Source organism: Natator depressus, chromosome 5 (genome assembly GCF_965152275.1).
Source record: "Natator depressus isolate rNatDep1 chromosome 5, rNatDep2.hap1, whole genome shotgun sequence".
Classification (NCBI taxonomy): domain Eukaryota; kingdom Metazoa; phylum Chordata; order Testudines; family Cheloniidae; genus Natator; species Natator depressus.
In genome coordinates, this window is record NC_134238.1 from 43,156,386 (window position 1) to 43,175,844 (window position 19,459).

A 19,459-nucleotide genomic window follows, 5' to 3' on the forward strand; every position below is an offset into this window, starting at 1 on the left:
CTTCTGGCAGAGGTTTAGGGACACCCAGAGCGTGGGGTTTCGTCCCTGACCATCTTGGCTAATAGCCATTGATGGCCCTATCATATCTGAATGTAATTAGTTTTTTGCTTTTTGCCTTCACAACATCCCATGTCAACAAATTCCACAGGCTGACTGTGCTTTATGTGAAGAGGTACTTGCTTTTGTTTGTTTTAAATCTGCTGCCTATTAATTTCATTGGGTGAGCCATGGTTCTTGTGTTATGTAAAGGGTTAATAACTCTTCCTTATGCAACTTCTCCACACCAGTCATGATTTTATAGACTTCTATCATATCCCTTATTAGTCTTCTCTTTTTAAAGCTGAGCAGTCCCAATCTTTTAAATCTCTCCTCCTATGGAAGTTGTTCCATACCCCATATCTTTTTTTTTTTTGTCCTTCTCTGTACTTTTTCCAATTCCAACTTACCGTTTTTTGAGATGGGGTTCCAGAACTGCATGCAGTATTCCAGGGGTGGGCGTACCATGGATTTATATAGTAGTACAGTAATAGCTTTGTTATCCGGCATATTGGAGGAATGGGGGGTGCCGGTAAGTCAAAAATTCTGGTTAACTAAGAGTTATACTTACCAACGGAGGGAGGGAGTGTGGGTGCAGGAGGGGAGTCAGGGCAGGGGGTTGGGGTGTGGGAGAGGTTTTGGGGTGCCGGATCTGGACAGCGCTCACCCCGGGCAGCTCCCAGCAATCAGCGACATGTCCCTGCCGCTTCTAGGCGGAGGCATAACTGGCGACTCTGCATGCTGCCTCCACCCACAGGCACTGCTCCCGCAGCTGCCATTGGCCGTGGTTCCCAGCCAATGGGACCTGCGAAGCCAGTGCTTGGGGAGGGGTGGGGGCAGTGCACAGAGCCCCCATGGCCATTCCTCCACCTAGGAGCAGGAGGGACAAGTTGCCGCTTCCAGGGAGCCATGCGGAGCCAGGTAGGGAGCCTCCTGGCCCCGCACCAACCAGACTTTTAATAGATATCAGAAATGCTGGTTTCCAGAGCTTACCAGTTGGTAAAGTGCCGGATAACACCGCTTTTACTGTATTATGTTTTCTGTCTTCTTATCTGTCCCTTTCCTAATGGTTCCTAACATTCTGTTAGTGTTTTAGATTGCTGCTGCACATTAAGAAGATGTTTTCAGAGAACTATCCACACTAACTCCAAAATCTTTTTGAGAGGCAAGAGTTACTATAGATCCCATCATTTTATATCTATAGTTAGGATTATGTTTTCCAATGTGCATTACTTTGCATTTATCAACATTGAATTTCATCTGCCATTTTGGTGCCCAGTCACTCAGTTTTCTTAGATCCTTTTGTAACTCTTCACAGTCAGCTTTGGGCTTAACTATCTTGAATAATTTTATATCATCTGCAAACAATGTCACCTCACTGTTTACCCCTTTTTCCAGATCATTTATGAACATATTGAACAGCACTGGTCCCAGTACAAAGAGAGAGAGTTTGTGATTCCCTTGACCATTGCCAGAGGCAGGACACCAGACTAGCTGCCCGAGTGGCCTGATCTGGTAAAAATGTTCTTTACAAATGTTGCAGAAAAATTCTTAATACAGTGTATGCTTTGGGTCAAATACTGCTTTTATTGACACTTCAACGGGGGTTTTTTCTTCTCAGCTGATGTCAGTAAAAATGTCTGAGTGTAAAGGAGAGTGTTATTTGGCCAATTATCTCTAAAGTTGTGAAAAACGTATTTGAAAGCAAAAGAAACAGTTATTCATTGCTCATCTCTAAAGGTAATAACACTGCCACTAACAATAACTCAACAGAGTTGGAGCTGCAGTATGGAACAGTGAGGCCCAAGGTGGTTTTGGCTATTAATATTCTCATAAGGTTATGCTTTTTCTATTGAAAACAAATGTAATATGCCTCTCAACACTAAATAATTCACTGCTGCAGCCCAGGCTTGTGTGGGGGTGGCAATTTTAAAGTGCTTCCTATTCATCTGCAGCAGAGAAGGGGTTACAATTTTGGGCAACACTGAAATGTATGAATCTGCAGGATGGGCAAGGTGCATCCAGCTACAGTAAACTGTGAGCCGCCCCATAATTCTGTGCTGTCAGTGTCAACATTGCCCCGGAGAGACTGCTGTGTCTGGGGGAAATTAGAGGTGATTCAGTGTTCATTGTAGGTCATTCCAGAGCCTCTCGAAAGAACAAACAGCACAACAGAATAAGACATACTTAGAAGGCTCTGAGATGTGCGGGAATCTTTCTGTTTTGCAGATAGATAAAGCAGTCTGCGGGGAAATTGTGTCATGTATTTTTCCAAGTTATACTGTATGAGGAAAAAGCCAATTTCCTTGTGCCTCCGAAATAATGCCTCTCACAAGAAAAGTCAGGGCAATCAATCTGGCTTTCCCAGAAAAGCCCTATTGATGGATGGACCTCATAAAAGCTTGGATGCTGATTGGAAGCTTATCCAAGCCTTTTGAAGCCTCAAATACCCCCCGTGTTATTCTTAGAAAAGTCTTGTAACTGGGAGTCCTACAAACATAGCTTAATCTGGTAACTTTCATCAGCACTAAATTCGCTACAAAAATAAGATCTAAAAAAAAAAAAAGGGTACAGATTTAATAATACAGATTCACTTAGTGAGAGAATCAAGGTCAGACGGGGAAGAGCTATTAAAAAAATCAAGTGCAGTGTGCACTGTATCAAAGGGTTGTGGATATATTGTTTAGTTCAACCTACAAGTGCCTGCAGTCACTGCTTTACCAGCATTATATTCTAACTTAACTGCTTTGTAAAGGAGCTATATACAACCAAACTTTGTTCTAGTCTATATACAAATTAAAGGCATCAATAAGAGTAAATATCACTCCTTGCTTTATGCAGCTTGGAAAACTTCATTGTAAAATGATTGATCAGCTTTATTTCAAAGGAAACTTTTAGGGTAGGATTCCGTACTGCATGTCTAAAAGGCTCAGCACAGAACTCACAGACCGGGGGGCGGCGCTAAGGCATCTTTAAGCATCTTTTTGCCTTCACAATGTTGGGCTACTCCGTGGCCTAGAGAGGTCCTGGCTTCACTTTGACAGCCCTGGGGGCCTACCACAGTTACGGTAATTTCAGTACTGCATACTGTGGCCTTCCCCAGACCCATCCCTGGCCCCTCCCCCATCCCTTCATGCTCCCTACACCAAGGCTTGCAAGGGGGTCTGCGGAAGGTAGTCTTTTGGCTGTCTTCTGCAGTACCTGCACTGATAAAATCCTTTCTCCACCCAGAACCAAGCCTTTTAGGGCTGCTTTATGCCACTCCGACCCTATCACCTGGCATGATGGGGCCAGAGTTGGGGTGAGACTCTCATCCTTAGATTTGGCAGCATCCTAAAGCAATTTCAGACCAGCTATGGGAGCTCCCTCTTGCCCCTGTGCAAGGCCTCACTTCTTAGAGGTTGGAAGACTCTATAAAGAGCACAGCTAAGGATGAATACCGTGGAGGTACTGTACCCTTCTGATCCAAATGCCAGCATGCCTGAGCATTCCATTTCAGTTACTCATTGAGTGGGAAACAGAGCTCTCCAAATTCGAAATGTAATAATCATAAGATATGGTCCAAAAAATTCTATGATAGGGCAAGACTATGATAGGGAAATCACTATGATATGACAGGTTTCAGAGTAACAGCTGTGTTAGTCTGTATTCGCAAAAAGAAAAGGAGTACTTGTGACACCTTAGAGCCACTCCCAGTCTCTATTCAAGCCTAAGTTAATTGTATCCAATTTGCTAAGTCATTATGCAAGGTAACCTATTTCTCCTTGTTTTTTCCTACCCCCTCCCCTCAGACGTTCTTGTTAAACCCTGGATTGTGCTGGTAATGGCCCATCTTGATTATCGTACACATTGTAAGGAGAGTGATCACTTTAGATAAGCTATTACCAACAGGAGAGTGGGTTTGTGGGGGGGGGGGGAGAAAACCTGGATTTGTGCTGGAAATGGCCCAACTTGATTATCATATACATTGTAAGGAGAGTGATCACTTTAGATAAGCTATTACCAGCAGGAGAGTGGGGTGGGGGGAGGTATTTTTTCATTCTTTGTGTGTATAAAAAGATCTTCTACACTTTCCACAGTATGCATCCGATGAAGCGAGCTGTAGCTCACGAAAGCTTACGCTCAAATAAATTGGTTAGTCTCTAAGGTGCCACAAGTACTCCTTCACTATGATATGGAAATTCTATGATATGGAAATTCTATGATAGGGAAATCACTGAAAATTGCTATCCTCCCCATTTCCAACTTTAAGTAATTAGAAGTAATTATACGCATTGACTGGACTCCTACTCTGAGACTAAAGACAAGCATAGCCTCCGCAAACCCATATATTCTCACATCATGGAAGAACAAAGAAACCGTCTGAGGCAGTTTCATCTACCCTGGAGAATGGGAAAGACTTCTTAAAAGTCCATCTGCACCAGGTGGTGGGAGAGGTGAGGGAAATATTGAACAGATAGTAACCAGTAGCAGGGCAAATCTAACATGTTGCTCAAATCCTACACAAACCAGCAAGTGGAACCGTCCTCACTTGCCCTAAGGGAACTGTGCTGTCATGGAAAGGCTACATACCATTACATCCTGCAACTCAGTAAATCTCTTCCATGTCAGGCCCAGTCTTATTCCATTCATAATAGTAACTGAATGAACTCCTGTCAGTGTTGAACGTATTGCCACGCCAGTATGTCTCTCCACTCTTTCTGTCCATTCTACTGGATTCATTTGTTTTTTACATTATAAGCTGCCTTGTGTTTTTTTAAAAAATGTAAAATTGAAATCTCAAGCCCTTCTGAGCCTTTCAAAGTCCTCCAGGATGGCCTACAACTAGAAGTCTCATTTGGAGGCTTCAGGAAATACTACTTACCTCAGGATCCATGGGCTCAATGTGTCCGGTGTTAAAGGCTGCTGTGTATTGGTGCATGGACATCAAATTCAAAGGATAGTTCTGCACGGGTATCCCAAACCTTGATGCTGTTCTGCATAAAAGCCTTGCTCTCCCAGACTGGCTTGAAAGAATAGCACCACTACAAATAATTACTAAAAGTAAATACTAAACTGAAATTATATTGAGCCAGGGGTTTTCTTATCTCCAATCCCTGCCTCAACAATGGGCCCTCAAATGGAGATGTTTTCCCCACCTTAACTTCAGCAGTCAGTCTTACAGCTTGAGCTACTATTCTCTCCTTTGGAGACACAAATGAGCCTTTTAAACTCTACATATTCAGCCGTGCAGTTCACACACTACGCAGTCCTATCTCTTTGCTTCCCCTCTGACCAAAGAACCTATCAGTGCTTCCAACTGAGTATTCTCTTCTAGGAAAACTTTTAGAATGGCTGTGAGTTTCATTGTCAACTAGTCAATATAATGTTCTCTGGCACAGGCTAATTACATTTCACTGGTCTCTTTGTGTAAGTGCTAGAGAATATTTAAGACAGTTTCTCTGTGACTAGCTATTTATTCTTCTGTACATTTTCTGTGCATTGCCCTTCTGATGATGCTTTTTGCGTTTCTTGTAAATGCCATGTTTTCTAGTATTTTGTAATATTTAATACACTTATTTTGTTACCTTCTGGAAGTGTTTCTTGTAGATAAAGTATCCTAATCTGGTCTACCCTCAAGAGGGAGGACTACATTAAAATCAGAGGCACAAGATGGTAATTTATTAATAAAGAGTCATTTTATTTATATAGGGGTTGCCCTTCAAAGCACTCCGGGGGGCTGTACAACACAGTAAAAACAAAACCAATAAGATAAAATGCAATGTCAACCTCCTAACCTTCAAACGTATAAACATAAATAGAGTAAATTTTTTAAAAAGAAAATTAAGAGATCTGAAAGGAAGGTGATAATATAGGATCAGGAGTAGCCCTAAAAACCTTCTACAAGGGGGAAGCTCCCAGATGCTTTTAAAAAGCAGGGAAGAACAAAATGAAACTTACTAGCGCAAGTTTCACCTGGAGAACCCACCATAGCAAAAGCACAGTCACCTGCTGATTTCACATATGGTGGGAAGATCTTTAAATAATATACATGCCCTCACCACAAGCTAAAGGAGCAGGTATGGAATGGAGCCAGAGTCAACAACAGTTTCAGAAAACAGGAGTGTCAATTTCAAGTCAACCCATCACTTAAGTTTCCTCTTTAAAAGATACTGGGTAGGTATGATTCATAAAGTTTAAGGCCTAAAAGGGCCATTAGATCATATAGTCTCTATATATCACAGGCCATTAAATTTCCCCCACTTACCCTTGTATTGAGCTAAATAACTTGTTTGACGAAAGCATATTTTCCAAAAAGGCATCCAGTCTTGATTTGAAGATATTAAAAGATGGAGAATCTACCACTTCCCTGGGTAGTTTGTTCCAGTGGTTAAAAATGTTTGCCTAATTTAAACTTGCCTGATTTCAGCTTGCAGTCATTGGTTCCTATTATACCTTTCTCTGCTACATTAAAGAGCTCTTTAGTACTCAGTATTTTCTACTTGTGAGAGGTGACTTGATTACAGTGTGCAAGTACCTTCAATTTTTTTTATAAGTTAAACATATTGAGTTCTTTAAGTCTCTCACTGTAAGGCATTTTCTTCAGCCCTCTAATCATATTTGTGTCTCTTTTCTGAACTCTCTGCAGTTTTTCCAAATCCCTTTTTTAAACATGGACACAAGTATTCCAGTATCAGTCTCACCAATGCTGTATACAGAGGTAAAATCACCTCCCTCCTACTACTCCACTTTTCCCCTTATTTATACATCCAAGGGTCACTGTGATGGGTTCCCCCCAGGGTTCCACCTGGAATTGGGGTACCACTGAGACCTCTGATCCACCAGCCTGGGCTCCCTCTCACACTGTGCTGCTGTGACAAGCTGCAGGCATGCTCCCAGTCTAGATAGATTGGATATGAATAGCAGATTCTCATCCTAACTGATGGTACAGGCAGACTTGTAGATTTTTAAGGCACAAGCTGCATTAGCTTTACAGCTTGGGTTTCTCAGGTCTTCATACACAGGCTAGAAATCCCTTTAGCCTGGGTCCAGCACAGTTCAGTCTGTTTTCCTCAAGTGTTTCCAGGGCTATTCTTGTGTGGGGAGTAAAGAACCACATATGTGTCACTCCCTGCCTTATATAGCTTTAGCATATGGTGGGAACCCTTTGTTTCAAAACTTGGCTCCCAGACCAGTTTGTGGAAAAATAGTGATGTCCCAAGATGGAGTCCAGAATCATGTAGCCTGGTCACACGTCCTTGTAGAGTCATAGCAGCCATTACTTACAGGCTGTCTGGAGTGTTCTCAGGAAGGCTCACCAGGTGGGCAATAAGCTTCTCCTAAGGCCTATTGTTTTCCCTAATGGCTCATTGCCCTGAGTAAACCCTTTCCCACCCACTATCTAAACTGAAAGCATCTTGTCTAGTGGGCATCACCTAGGTGGAACTACATTTGAAATACAGATACATAGTCAATATTCATAACTTCAAATACAAAAATGATACATGCATACAAATAGGATAATCATATTCAGCAAATCATAACTTTTTCAATGACACTTCACATAACTTATCTTGTACAAAATGCATCATAATTATGCCATAATCATATCATAATAATGTTACTATGCCGAATATGGGGTGCAGTGTCACAATCGCATTAGCCGTTTTTGCCACAGCATCTCACTGAGAGCTTATGTTCACTTGTTTGTCCGCTATGACCCCAAATCTTTTTCAGAATCACTGCTGTCCAGAATGCAGTGCCCCCTTCTGTAGATGTGCCCTGCATTCTTTATTCATAGATGTGTAACTTTGCATTTAGCTCTATTAAAACATATTGTGTTTGAATGGACCCACCTTACCAAGAGATCCAGATTGCTCTGTATGATGCGTTTGCACTCCTCATTGTTTACCGCTTCACAATCTTTGTATCATCCGCAAATTTTATCAGCCGTCTTTTTATATTTACTTTCAGATAACTGATGAAAATGTTGTCTAGTATTGGGCCTAGTACAAATTCCCAGCTGACAACTACTTTTTTGAGATCTGTCAGTTACCCAATTCTTAATCCAGTTAACGTGTCCTTTATTGATATTGTGTGGTGCTAATTTTTAATCAGAATATCATGCAGTACTAAATCAAATGCCTAAATATATTACATCTGTGCAATTACTTTTATCAACCAAACTTGTAATCTTATCAAAGAATGAAATCAGATTTGTTTGATTTGACAAGTTCTATTTTCCATAAACCATGTTGGCTGGCATTAATTATATTTTTACTCTTTACTACTTTATCAACTGAATCCTATATCAGCATTTCCATTATTTTGCCTGGGACGGATGTCAGGCTAACCAGCCTATAGTTACCTGGGTCATCTTGCTTGCCCTTTTTGAATATTGGTACAAAATTAGCCCTCTTCTAATCTTCTGGACATAATATAATTGTGCTACTGCATTGTGAAAAAGCTGCAAGAGATGGGACTGTCCTCTCAAAAGCCCTGCAGTGAAGGGGGTGAACAATCAAGCTTTGTACTCCCAAGGGCGTGTGTTGGTATTGCAAGGTCATCACAACACAAATAAAAGTCCCTCAAATGCATATTATGCTGCTATAAAAAGCTTTTTAGATGGCACCATGGAAAGAGCTGGTCCAAAGAACACCAAGATTCTTACCCTGACTCACTCCCTCTGAACAAGTTCCCTCAATAAACAGGAACATTAAGGAGGTACCAACCTCCTTGCACAGACTGTGTCATTCCCATGAGGACAAGAGAGCGCTAACACATCCAGCTAGCAACACTGCTCAAGCATGCCACCAAATCAGACATCAAACTGTGCAGGATCCATGATGCAAATATACTTGCATATTATTAGTTTAGTGGTGATATGGTCAGCGGTTCTCAAACTTTTTGTATTGGCGACCCCTTTCACACAGCAAGCCTCTGAGTGCAATCCCCCTTATAAACTAAAAACGCTTTTTAATATTTACCACTATTTTAAATGCTGGAGGCAGCGCACAAGAGTGGGTGGGGCTGGAGGGGCTTGGGCTGTCAGCCTTGGTACAGCCTGAGCCCGGCATGGATGGGGCTGACAGCTGGTGACCTCCTGAGTGGTCATGACCCCCAGTTTGAGAACTCGATTCTACCTTGTCCGGAAATCATCTCTTAAAATTCTCTCGTGGAGAAAGGATGATCCAGTGGTGAGGATGCTAACCTAAGACTTGGGATAACTGGGTTCAGGTCCCTCTCTACCATGTCCTCGAGCAAGTCCCTTAGCTTCACCGTGCCTCAGTTCTCCATCTGTTAAATGAGGATAGTAGCAGTTCCCTACCTCACCAGGGTGTTTCACAATCTTTGGTCTATTTAATCTCAGGCACTCAGATACTACAGTGATGTGGGGCATAGAAGTACCTTAGACAGGAAAGACTCATAAATACACTGAATAACATGGGAAATAGGCTAGACCTCGAGGGACACTATATTTCATATCCCTCATGGGTAACACACAATTGCCCATTTCTATGACCAACTCCCCTTTTTCTATGTACAACTTGAACCATGAGAGAACAGTTACAAACACACCAGCACCATCCCTTATCCAGCAGAACAATAACCGCTAGTCAATCAGTTCAAAAGCTTGTACCAGAACTCCACTCGACAATGAAAAGCTATAACAAAACCTAAAAGTTGTTTGTGGCAAATCATGCATAAACCAAAGAAAACCCTCTGAAGCCCATGCCTTATGGGTAGCTGTCAGTGGCAGAACTAATCTTACATAATGACCTGTGATCAAAACCCTTAGAAGGTTTAGAATTGGGTTCAGCACTCAGAAGTCTGGATACCTGCCCAAACCTTATCCAGTCTCTTGGATCTAAAAATCTTTTGAAACTGGCTCTCAGAAGATTTCCCACACTTCCTGGTTCTGATTTGGATGGGAATACCACAAAAATGTCTCATAATATGGAAAACACTCCTGGCCAGATTTTTCAAAGATATATAGGCTCCTAAAGATGCAGATAGGTGCCTGTGGGGGGGTAACCTAACCTGCTTGGGTGCTCTTGAAAATCCTGTTAGGCATTTTTCTGGATCTTTAGGAGCCTGGCCCTTCCATCCAGAATCACGAAGTTCAAATTAGTACAAAAATGAAAATTAATAGGGCAGAGGATTATCCAGACTTGACTCAAACTCTGAAGGTTTGGTTTGGATATGATTCAAGTTTTGGGCAAAAGTTCAGGTCATTTCTTATTTCATCTGAAGTAGGTTATTGTGATCCCTAATAATAACATTGCTGTACACGGCCATCCCCTTGCAGCTGATGTAGTCCCAACCTTTAGAGCATAGCATTATTATGTCCTTATCACTGACCTTAATACAATGTAATATTGACAGCAAAACTATATAAATAGCTGCTTGTTAATGGGTGGTGACAAGAGTAATGTTCTTGAACAATGATACCTTGTGTCAGCTTGTGGTACCCAAAGGTAAAGAAACTCAAGAATGAGAGAGTCTGGAATCGAGGAGAGTGAAATCAGATGAACAAAGACCTTAACCAGGATAAAAAGTAGCAAAGGGTCATGAAACCCTAAAAAGCTCAGGGAAATGGATGAAATATCCCTAAAACATATAAGATTGTTTTTAAAGGGTAATGATAAAAAAAGAGCTGTATGACCCAGAAAGAAACTAATTTAACTGAGGAGTTTGAATAGGACTCAGCACTTTTGGCTGGAAAACAAGAATTCCATTTTGCAAAAAAAAATTAGTTTTTGACATTTGTTTTTGTTCCAATGCAGGAAAAAGTGAAACCTTTTAAAATTTGTCACAAAAAAAAGAGACTCACCACACAATAGCCAATAACCCAGTAATTAGGACACTCAGCTGGGATGTGGGAGATCTGCATGATTGAGAGCAGGGACTCAAAGCAAGATCTCCCACATCCTAGGAAAGTGCCCTAACCACCAGAGAGAGAAAGAGAATGTTCATGTCCATCTGTGTGTCCATCCCCTTCAGAAATTCCATCCTGAGAATCCTTCACGACTGATGTTTTGTCAAAGCCAATATGTTTCCCTGAAAAGCTTCAATTTTAACAAATTGGCAGTTTCTGACCAAAAAAAAAAAAAAGTTTTGTCCAAAATTCCCATCTAGCTCTACTCAGCACACTGAAGAAAGAGCACAATTGCCATTCTCTTGGAAAATCTATGTAATTCAGATAGCTTTTTTTTTTCTTTAGTTTTCTGAGAGAAGAGAAACATTTACAAAGTAGTAAAGTATACTTCAAAAATATACTCACCAGTATTGCCAATTTCTCCAATTTCTCTTTGAAATAATTCCGCTGATGCTTTTCATAGATTCATAGATATTAAGGTCAGAAGGGACCATTATGATCATCTAGTCTGACCTCCTGCACAATGCAGGCCACAGAATCTCACCCACCCACTCCTGCGATAAACCTCTCACCTATGTCTGAGCGACTGAAGTCCTCAAATCATGGTTTAAAGACTTCAAGGAGCAGAGAATCCTCCAGCAAGTGACCCCATGCTACAGAGGAAGGCGAAAAACCTCCAGGGCCTCTTCTAATCTGCCCTGGAGGAAAATTCCTTCCCAACCCCAAGTATGGCGATCAGCTAAACCCTGAGCATATGAGCAAGATTCACCAGCCAGATACCCAGGAAAGAATTCTCTGTAGTAACTCAGATCCCACCCCATCTAACATCCCATCACAGGCCATTGGGCCTATTTACCATGCATTTTTAAAGATCAATAAATTGCCAAAATCATACTATCCCATCATACCATCTCCTCCATAAACTTATCATGTTTAATCTTAAAGCCAGATAGGTCTTTTGCCCCCACTGCTTCCCTTGGAAGGCTATTCCAAAACTTCACTCCTCTGATGGTTAGAAACCTTCATCTAATTTCAAGTCTAAACTTCCCAATGACCAGTTTATATCCATTTGTTCTTGTGTCCACATTGGTACTGAGCTTAAATAATTCCTCTCCCTCTCCGGTATTTATCCCTCTGATATATTTATAGAGAGCAATCATATCTCCCCTCAACCTTCTTTTGATTAGGCTAAACAAGCCAATCTCCTTGAGTCTCCTTTCATAAGACAAGTTTTCCATTCCTCGGATCATCCTAGTAGCCCTTCTCTGTACCTGTTCCAGTTTGAATTCATCCTTCTTAAACATGGGAGACCAGAACTGCACACAGTATTCCAGGTGAGGAAGTATACCAGTGCCTTGTATAATGGTACTAAAACCTCCTTATCTCTACTGGAATCGCCTAATGCATCCCAAGACCGCATTAGCTTTTTTCAGGGCCATATCACATTGGCGGCTCATAGTCATCCTGTGATCAACCAATACTCCAAGAAGAAAAGGAGTACTTGTGACACCTTAGAGACTAACCAATTTATTTGAGCATAAGCTCTCGTGAGCTACAGCTCACTTCATCGGATGCATACTGTGGAAAATACAGAAGATACTCCAAGGTCCTTCTCCTCCTCCGTTACTTCTAACTGATGCATTCCCAGCTTATAACTAAAATTCTTGTTATTAATCCCTAAATGCATGACCTTACACTTGCTTTCTTTGAAGGGGGGGAATGTCTTGTTCTACCGAATGACTGGAGGATAGCTAATGTGATGCCAATTTTTAAAAAGGGCTCCAGGGGTGATCCCAGGAATTACAGGCTGAAAAGCCTGACTTCAGTACCAGGCAAACTTGTTGAAACTATAGTCAAGAACAAAATTGTCAGACCCATAGAGTAACATAATTTGTTGGGGAAGAGTCAACATGGTTTTTGTAAAGGGAAATCATGCCTCACCAATCTACTAGAATTCTTTGAGGGGGGTCAACAAGCATGTCGACAAGGGGGATCCAGTGAATATAGCATACTTAGATTTTCAGAAAGCCTTTGACAAGATCCCTCACCAAAGGCTCTGAAGCAAAGTAAGCAGTCATGGGATAAGAGGGAAGGTTCTCTCATGGACTGGTAACTGGTTAAAAGATAGGAAACAAAGGGTATGAATAAATGGTCAGTTTTCAGAATGGAGAGAGGAAAAAAGTGGTGTCCCCTAGGAGTTTGTACTGGGACCAGTCCTATTCAACATATTCATAAATGATCTGGAAAAAGGGGTAAACAGTGAGGTGAAAAAATTTGCAAATGATACAAAACTACTCAATATAGTCAAGTCCCCAGGCAGACTGCAAAGAGCTACAATGGGATCTCACGAAACTGGGTGACTGGGCAACAAAATGGCAGATGAACTTCAATGTTGATAAATGCAAAGTAATGCACATTGGAAAACATAATCTGAACTATACATATAAAATGAACTGTTACCACTCAAGAAAGAGATGTTGGAGTCATTGTGGATAGTTCCCTGAAAACATCCATTCAGTGTGCAGTAGCAGTCAAAAAAGCAAACAGAATGTTGGGAATCATTAAGAAAGGGATAGAGAATAAGACAGAAAATATCATATTGCCTCTTGTGGGGGGGCAGGAGTTGTCACGGAGTGCCCGGGCGATGCTCTGGAACTGCTCCCCATGAAGCCAGTCAGGACTCTGGGGCAGTCGCCTTCCGGTGAGCAGCCTGTCCGCAGGGCAAACAGCTCACACGGCTTCCACCTTCCTGGGTCTGACCTCGGAGCATTCAGCATCCTCTGCCCCTCCGTGTGCTTCCCACAGCGAGACCGCTCAGGCGGGGCTCCTGGGGAAGCCAGAGGGTCCTGCACCCCAACTTCGCAGTCAGACGGGACTCTCAGCCAGCCAGTAAAACAGAGGTTTATTAGATGACAGGAACATGGTCTAAAACAGAGCTTGCAGGTGCAGAGAACAGGACCCCTCAGCTGGGTCCATTTTGGAGGGCAGTGAGCCAGACAACCACGTCTGCACTTCACTCCATGTCCTAGCCAGCCCCCAACTGAAACTCCCTCCAGCCCCTCCTCCTCTGGGCTTTGTTCCTTTCCCCGGGCCAGGAGGTCACCGGATTCCTTTGTTCTCCAACCCTTTAGCTCTCACCTTGCAGGGGGGAAGAGCCCAGGCCATCAGTTGCCAGGAAACAGGGTGTCGGCCATCCTCTGTGTCCAGACTCCTGCACACACATGCCCTCTAGGGCTCTGCAGTGATTATACACCCTTACCCCTCCACCTAGATACTTAAGAACTGCCTAGGGGAAACTGAGGCACCCCCACAATATTCAGAGGAAACATTAAGAACAGTCCCACTTCATCACACAGGGGTAAACCCCTTTAAGGCCCTGCCAAAATGCTGGCTGCAGCCTGCTCTCTGGCCAGGAGGCCAGGGGTAGAGACACAGGTATTCAGCAGGGAGCCCAGCTGCAAGCCCTAATGAGGGCTGGCTCAAAGGAACATGCTGAGCTAAGTTATGACAGCTGGCCTGAGGCACGAGAAGGCTATAAAAGCCTTGGGCAAACCTCAGTGAGGAGGCTAGCCTGGGAGGAGACAGGAAGGTGGTATCGCTGTCTCCTTACCAAAGAAGGCAACCTCAAAAGCCAGGAGACCCTGGGGAGGGTCTGTGGAGCACTAGCTGTTGGGAGATCTGGGAACTGCACAAACACTGTAAATAAAGACACTTGGATGATCCAGCAAAAGAAGGCGTGGAAGATTCTTTATTATACTAGCCTAAACACAGGGTGCAGGCTCAAGAGGGAGAAAGCCTGCAGAGACCCTGTGACACCTCTATATAAATCCATGGTACGCCCACATCTTGAATACTTGGAAAAGGTTCAGAAAAGGGCAACACAAATTATTAGGGGTATGGAATGGCTTCCATATAAGGAGAGATTAATAAGACTTTTCAGCTTGGAAAAGAGATGACTAAGGGGGGATATGATTGGGGTCTATAAAATCATGACTGGTGTGGAGAAAGTAAATAAGGAAGTGTTATTTACTCCTTCTCATAACACAAGAACTAGGGGTCACCAAATGAAATTAATAGGCAGCAAGTTTAAAACAAACAAAATGAAGTATTTCTTCACACAATGCATAGTCAACCTGTGGAACTCTTTGCCAGAGGATGTTTTGAAGGCCAAGACTATAACAGGGTTCAAAAAAGAACTAGATAAATTAATGGAGGATAGGTCCATCAATGGCTATTAGCCAGGCTGGGCAGGGATGGTGTCCCTAACCTCTATTTGCCAGAAGCTGGGAATGAGTGACAGGGAATGGATCACTTGATGATTACCTGTTCTGGTCATTCCCTCTGGGGCACCTGGCATTGGCCACTGTCGGAAGACAGGATACTGGGCTAGATGGCCCTACTGGGTCAGACCAAAGGTCCGTTCTTATGTTCTTATGTGAAGTATTTCTAGGGTGCTCCTCAGCATGGTATCCAAGCACATTGGAGTCAACTCATGTCAGGGCTGTCTTGTCCCAACAAGAACACTAAAAGGAACCAGAATTGTGGTTCTCTTTATGCTTCCATTATCTGTGTGGCCAAACAGCTGACAATTGTAAACAAATATGTCATGATTCTTAGTCCCAGTAAGGTCTCTGAATGCTTTTCTGGAATTGTGAAGGAACTTTAAAGTAAGCTTAAATGTAATTTACTTCCCCTTTAAGGCCTTCATCCACTGGACTCTGGTATAACGGGGCCTTAATGTAAATGAGAATGAGGCCCATAATTTCTTCATAAACACATCTTTCTAGACTGACTTTCTGATAGTTTCCTTGTTTATATTTGTGACTGAGGGGTTTAATGTCCACAAACTGACAGTGTAAATTATTAGCTTTTAGTTATCATTAGCAGTCTCTCCTCAAAGTAATCTTTGAGACAAACACACTTAACAATTTAAGAAGGTTGGGCATTTTTGTGGAAAATCTGCACTTGTATGAATCAGGTAATATAGGACCTGACCCTATAGTTTTCATCCAGGCTAAGCCCATTGAAATCAATTGTTACATTTTTCACGTGCCAAATTCACCCTTTGATCTTATAGTCACCCATTTTGCATGCATAGTTGCAATAGTGCAGCTGCTTGATTGCACGTGAACCCTGAGCTTCTTTTTTACAATTTAAACTTATTTTTTTAATTGGCCCTTTTTCTGCACTTCTGCTCATGCAAAAACTGAGATTTGAGTGCATTAACTGAATAGACATGTAAACTAATTGATCTCTATGTGTAAGCAAAAACTTGGATGTGTGGACATCTAGATTGTTCTTAGACTTTTAGAGAAGACACTGGTTTTTTTGCTCTTTTTCAGATGTGTGTTTTACTACTATACATATCTAATTTGGGAAGTTCACAGTTCCATTGATCTCTAGATGCAGTGAAGATTCGGATTCAAGATTAAGACTGTTGCCCAAATCAACTTTGAGCATTCTGAATAAGCTATTAGATGTAACTCTCTCCTAGACTTCTAGGAGCTGGTGGTTATATAGTATATCAAGTGAGTTATTCTGGAGGTAATTCTCCCAAGAGTTGAAATAAAGCCTCAAATTTGGGCCTATGACCTTGATATCATGAAGTACTAATGCTCTCCATTCAGGCAATACAAGGGCAAATGTTGATTTGCTAGAATTATAAGAATACTTTCAATTAATAGGCTATATTCATGTCTAAAATGTATATTAAAGTATATATACTCCCTCCCTTCCCTAGAATAGTCAACTGTGTGTGTGTGAGAGAGAGATTTTTGACTTAATAAATGTGGTATTATGTCCTGATCCTTTAAGCAACTGATTGATGAAAGTCTAAGTTTTGTATCAGCCTTCACCGTATTGACATTTACTAGTAAATTTAGAGCTTGATGCAGGGGATTTAACCACATGGTTGACATTAAAGTTAATAGGCGCCACAAGGAAAACAAAATAACATTCTTTCTTTTGGACAAAAAAGTAAATATATATTGAAAGTGTTCAAATCACTTTTCCCATTGAAATCAATGTGGAAGTTTTTGCATCTCAGTTCATCAAACTTGCTGCCTCCAGAAATGAGTGAGTTTAACTGGGATTTTTAGTTTTATTTGCTTGCCTGTCTTGTTTGTTTTGTATGGGCTTTTTTTTTTTTTTTTTTTGTGGTGGGTGAGGTTTTGGCTTTGTAAATACAATGTTCGTTTCTCTGAAGCCAATTCCACTGGTTTTGATAGACTAACATTTTGAAAAATCACTCTTTAAGACAATAGAAAATGCAGCAACAATGCCAATAGTAACTAAAAAATCCAAAACATCCGTCTTTCACCAGGAAAAAGCCTCCTAAAGTGGGGCTGTGCCTAGAATGACAGCTACTGAGACGTTCTGAGTTGTATATAGCACTATGTTTTGAGGTGACTTTTGATCAATGACTTCTATACTGACAATCTGTGAATTTCAACTTTCTGTTCATTTGTTACAATTTGATTAATATTGGTGTTGCTCAGGTAGGCTTGTTCTTTTTCCAGTTGGAACGGTATACATGACAACGTGCAGTGGTTTATAAATCCATTATATGATAGGCAGTAGATGTGCCCCAGGGAGATTTAACTGACATCTAAGCTGCATTCACATCAACAGGCTTACATGTATTGATCCTAAATTTTGTTGAAGAGATTAGGTGTTAGTATTGACATCTCCAAGACCAAAGTGGAGAAGAGGAGAGAAGCTGGACTACTTCCCAACCTGGCAACTGTCCCTTATTCTTAGAACTGAGTGAGTCAGTTCCACACAAACCAGGCTCCTTTCTCTTTATTAGTGATAGCAGAGATGTTGCACCAAACGCTCCACTGGTTTCATTTAAATGAGCGCATTGCATTGACTTAAATGTACCCACCCTGACTTAATGCAGCTGTAACGATCCTGCAGATTGAATCATGAAACAGAAGATATAGATAATATTATGTAATAAAGATTAAATGTGGGTCTGATGTTGCTAAAGACATGAATCTCACATCATTCTAAATGTCTTATGCTATTTCGCTATCTCCCTCTGTTGCAGCCTTTGTTCTCGTGTGTGTTCTGGCAGCTTAGTAATATGCCAAGTCACTCAAGAACTATGCCCAGCTGATTTTATGTTTTAGTGATTTGCCCCAGCCAGGCTCAGCATTAGTGCTCGTTATAGACAGAAGTGTGATGTTTAGCATGCATGAATGTGCATTATGATTGTAACCCCTCTGCCAGGTGATATTGATAGCAACAAGGGCAGGTTCGATATTTAGGGGTTCCTCTTAACATTACAAAAGAGAACTAGTTTGAGCCCTGACCCCGTAATCTGGGAAAACTAAACACCGCCCCTGGGCACCTTTAAGAGCCAACACTTCCCCCACTCGCAAGCAGTGACTCCATATATAACAAAAGAACTTTCTTAGATAATAAGACAGAAAATATCATATTGCCTCTATATAAATCCATGGTACGTCCACATCTTGAATACTGCATGCAGATGTAGTCACCCCATCTCAAAAAAGATATATTGCACTTGGAAAAGGTTCAGAAAAAGGCAACACAAATTATTATTGTTATGGAACAGCTTCCATATAAGGAGAGATTAATAAGACTTTTCCCCCCTTAGTCACCTCTTTTCCAAGCTGAACTCACCACTGATTTGGTAAAACACAATGATTCAAAAGCATGCCAACTACAGGTAAACACCTGCCCCACCGTACATCCTTTTCCTCCATTTTCCAACTTTTGGTGTGAAAGTCTAATGGACAAATCTCCCTTTAACAGGCCACTCCCCGTGCCCTCCACTGCACCCCACTCACCGTTGGTTGTCCACAGTCAGCAAAATCCCAGTATTGGGCAGAGGGTGTGTTCAGGAGGGGTTGGGATGTTGAACAATGCTGCTGTTGCTTTGCCCCTGCTGCCTCTGTGATGCCAAGTTCTGAGGCTCTACCACTCGACCCAGTTCTTAGTGACTTCAGCTCCTAGAGATTTCACTGCGTAGCGAGGAACCTCACTGCTTTTGCAGTCTCTGCATTCTTTTCATGCACCGTGGGCATGGATCAGCATTCACGTCACACTCCTTGTCAGTGCCCGGCCCGGGCTGGGGAAGCTAATGATCCAACTGGCCAACCAAATTCAGAGATAAATTCACGTGCCACCTGAGGCATATTGTGCATATGCTAAGAAGAAGAGTACAACAGTGTCCTCACACCAGCTTTAAGACTCAGCCCTTAGACCCCCTTATCAGTGCTTCCAGCTCTAATGATCACTGAGAGAGAACCTGGGCTCACAACTGAGTCAGCTCTGTTTTTAAACACTGGAGGGAAAGTGGGAAATGTTTTCTAGGAGCTTTTAAACAGGGCCACAGCACCAGGTAGAAACACTTGTCCCCACCCCCCAGCCTTCACATGGATTTGGCATCACTAACCACTGCTTACCAAGTGAGGTTACAGTCCGGGTGATCCTCTCGCTCAGGGCATGTTCTGCTGCCCTTTACTCATACAATAAGAATAACACTTTGTTATCCCTGGGAAAATAGCTCTGCTGAGCCAGGTAGACGAGGTGTAT

At 42.0% G+C, this 19,459-nt stretch overlaps 1 long non-coding RNA gene across 1 annotated transcript in view; it reads right to left on the bottom strand.

The window, feature by feature from the left end:
* The window catches only part of LOC141988133 (uncharacterized), a 94,324-nt gene extending 75,456 nt beyond the window's left edge, over positions 1-18,868 (bottom strand). Inside the window, exon 1 of the long non-coding RNA XR_012639670.1 lies at positions 18,712-18,868. This is a non-coding gene — a long non-coding RNA (uncharacterized LOC141988133). The remainder of the gene's footprint in view (positions 1-18,711) is intronic.
* Between the last annotated feature and the right edge of the window lie 591 nt (positions 18,869-19,459).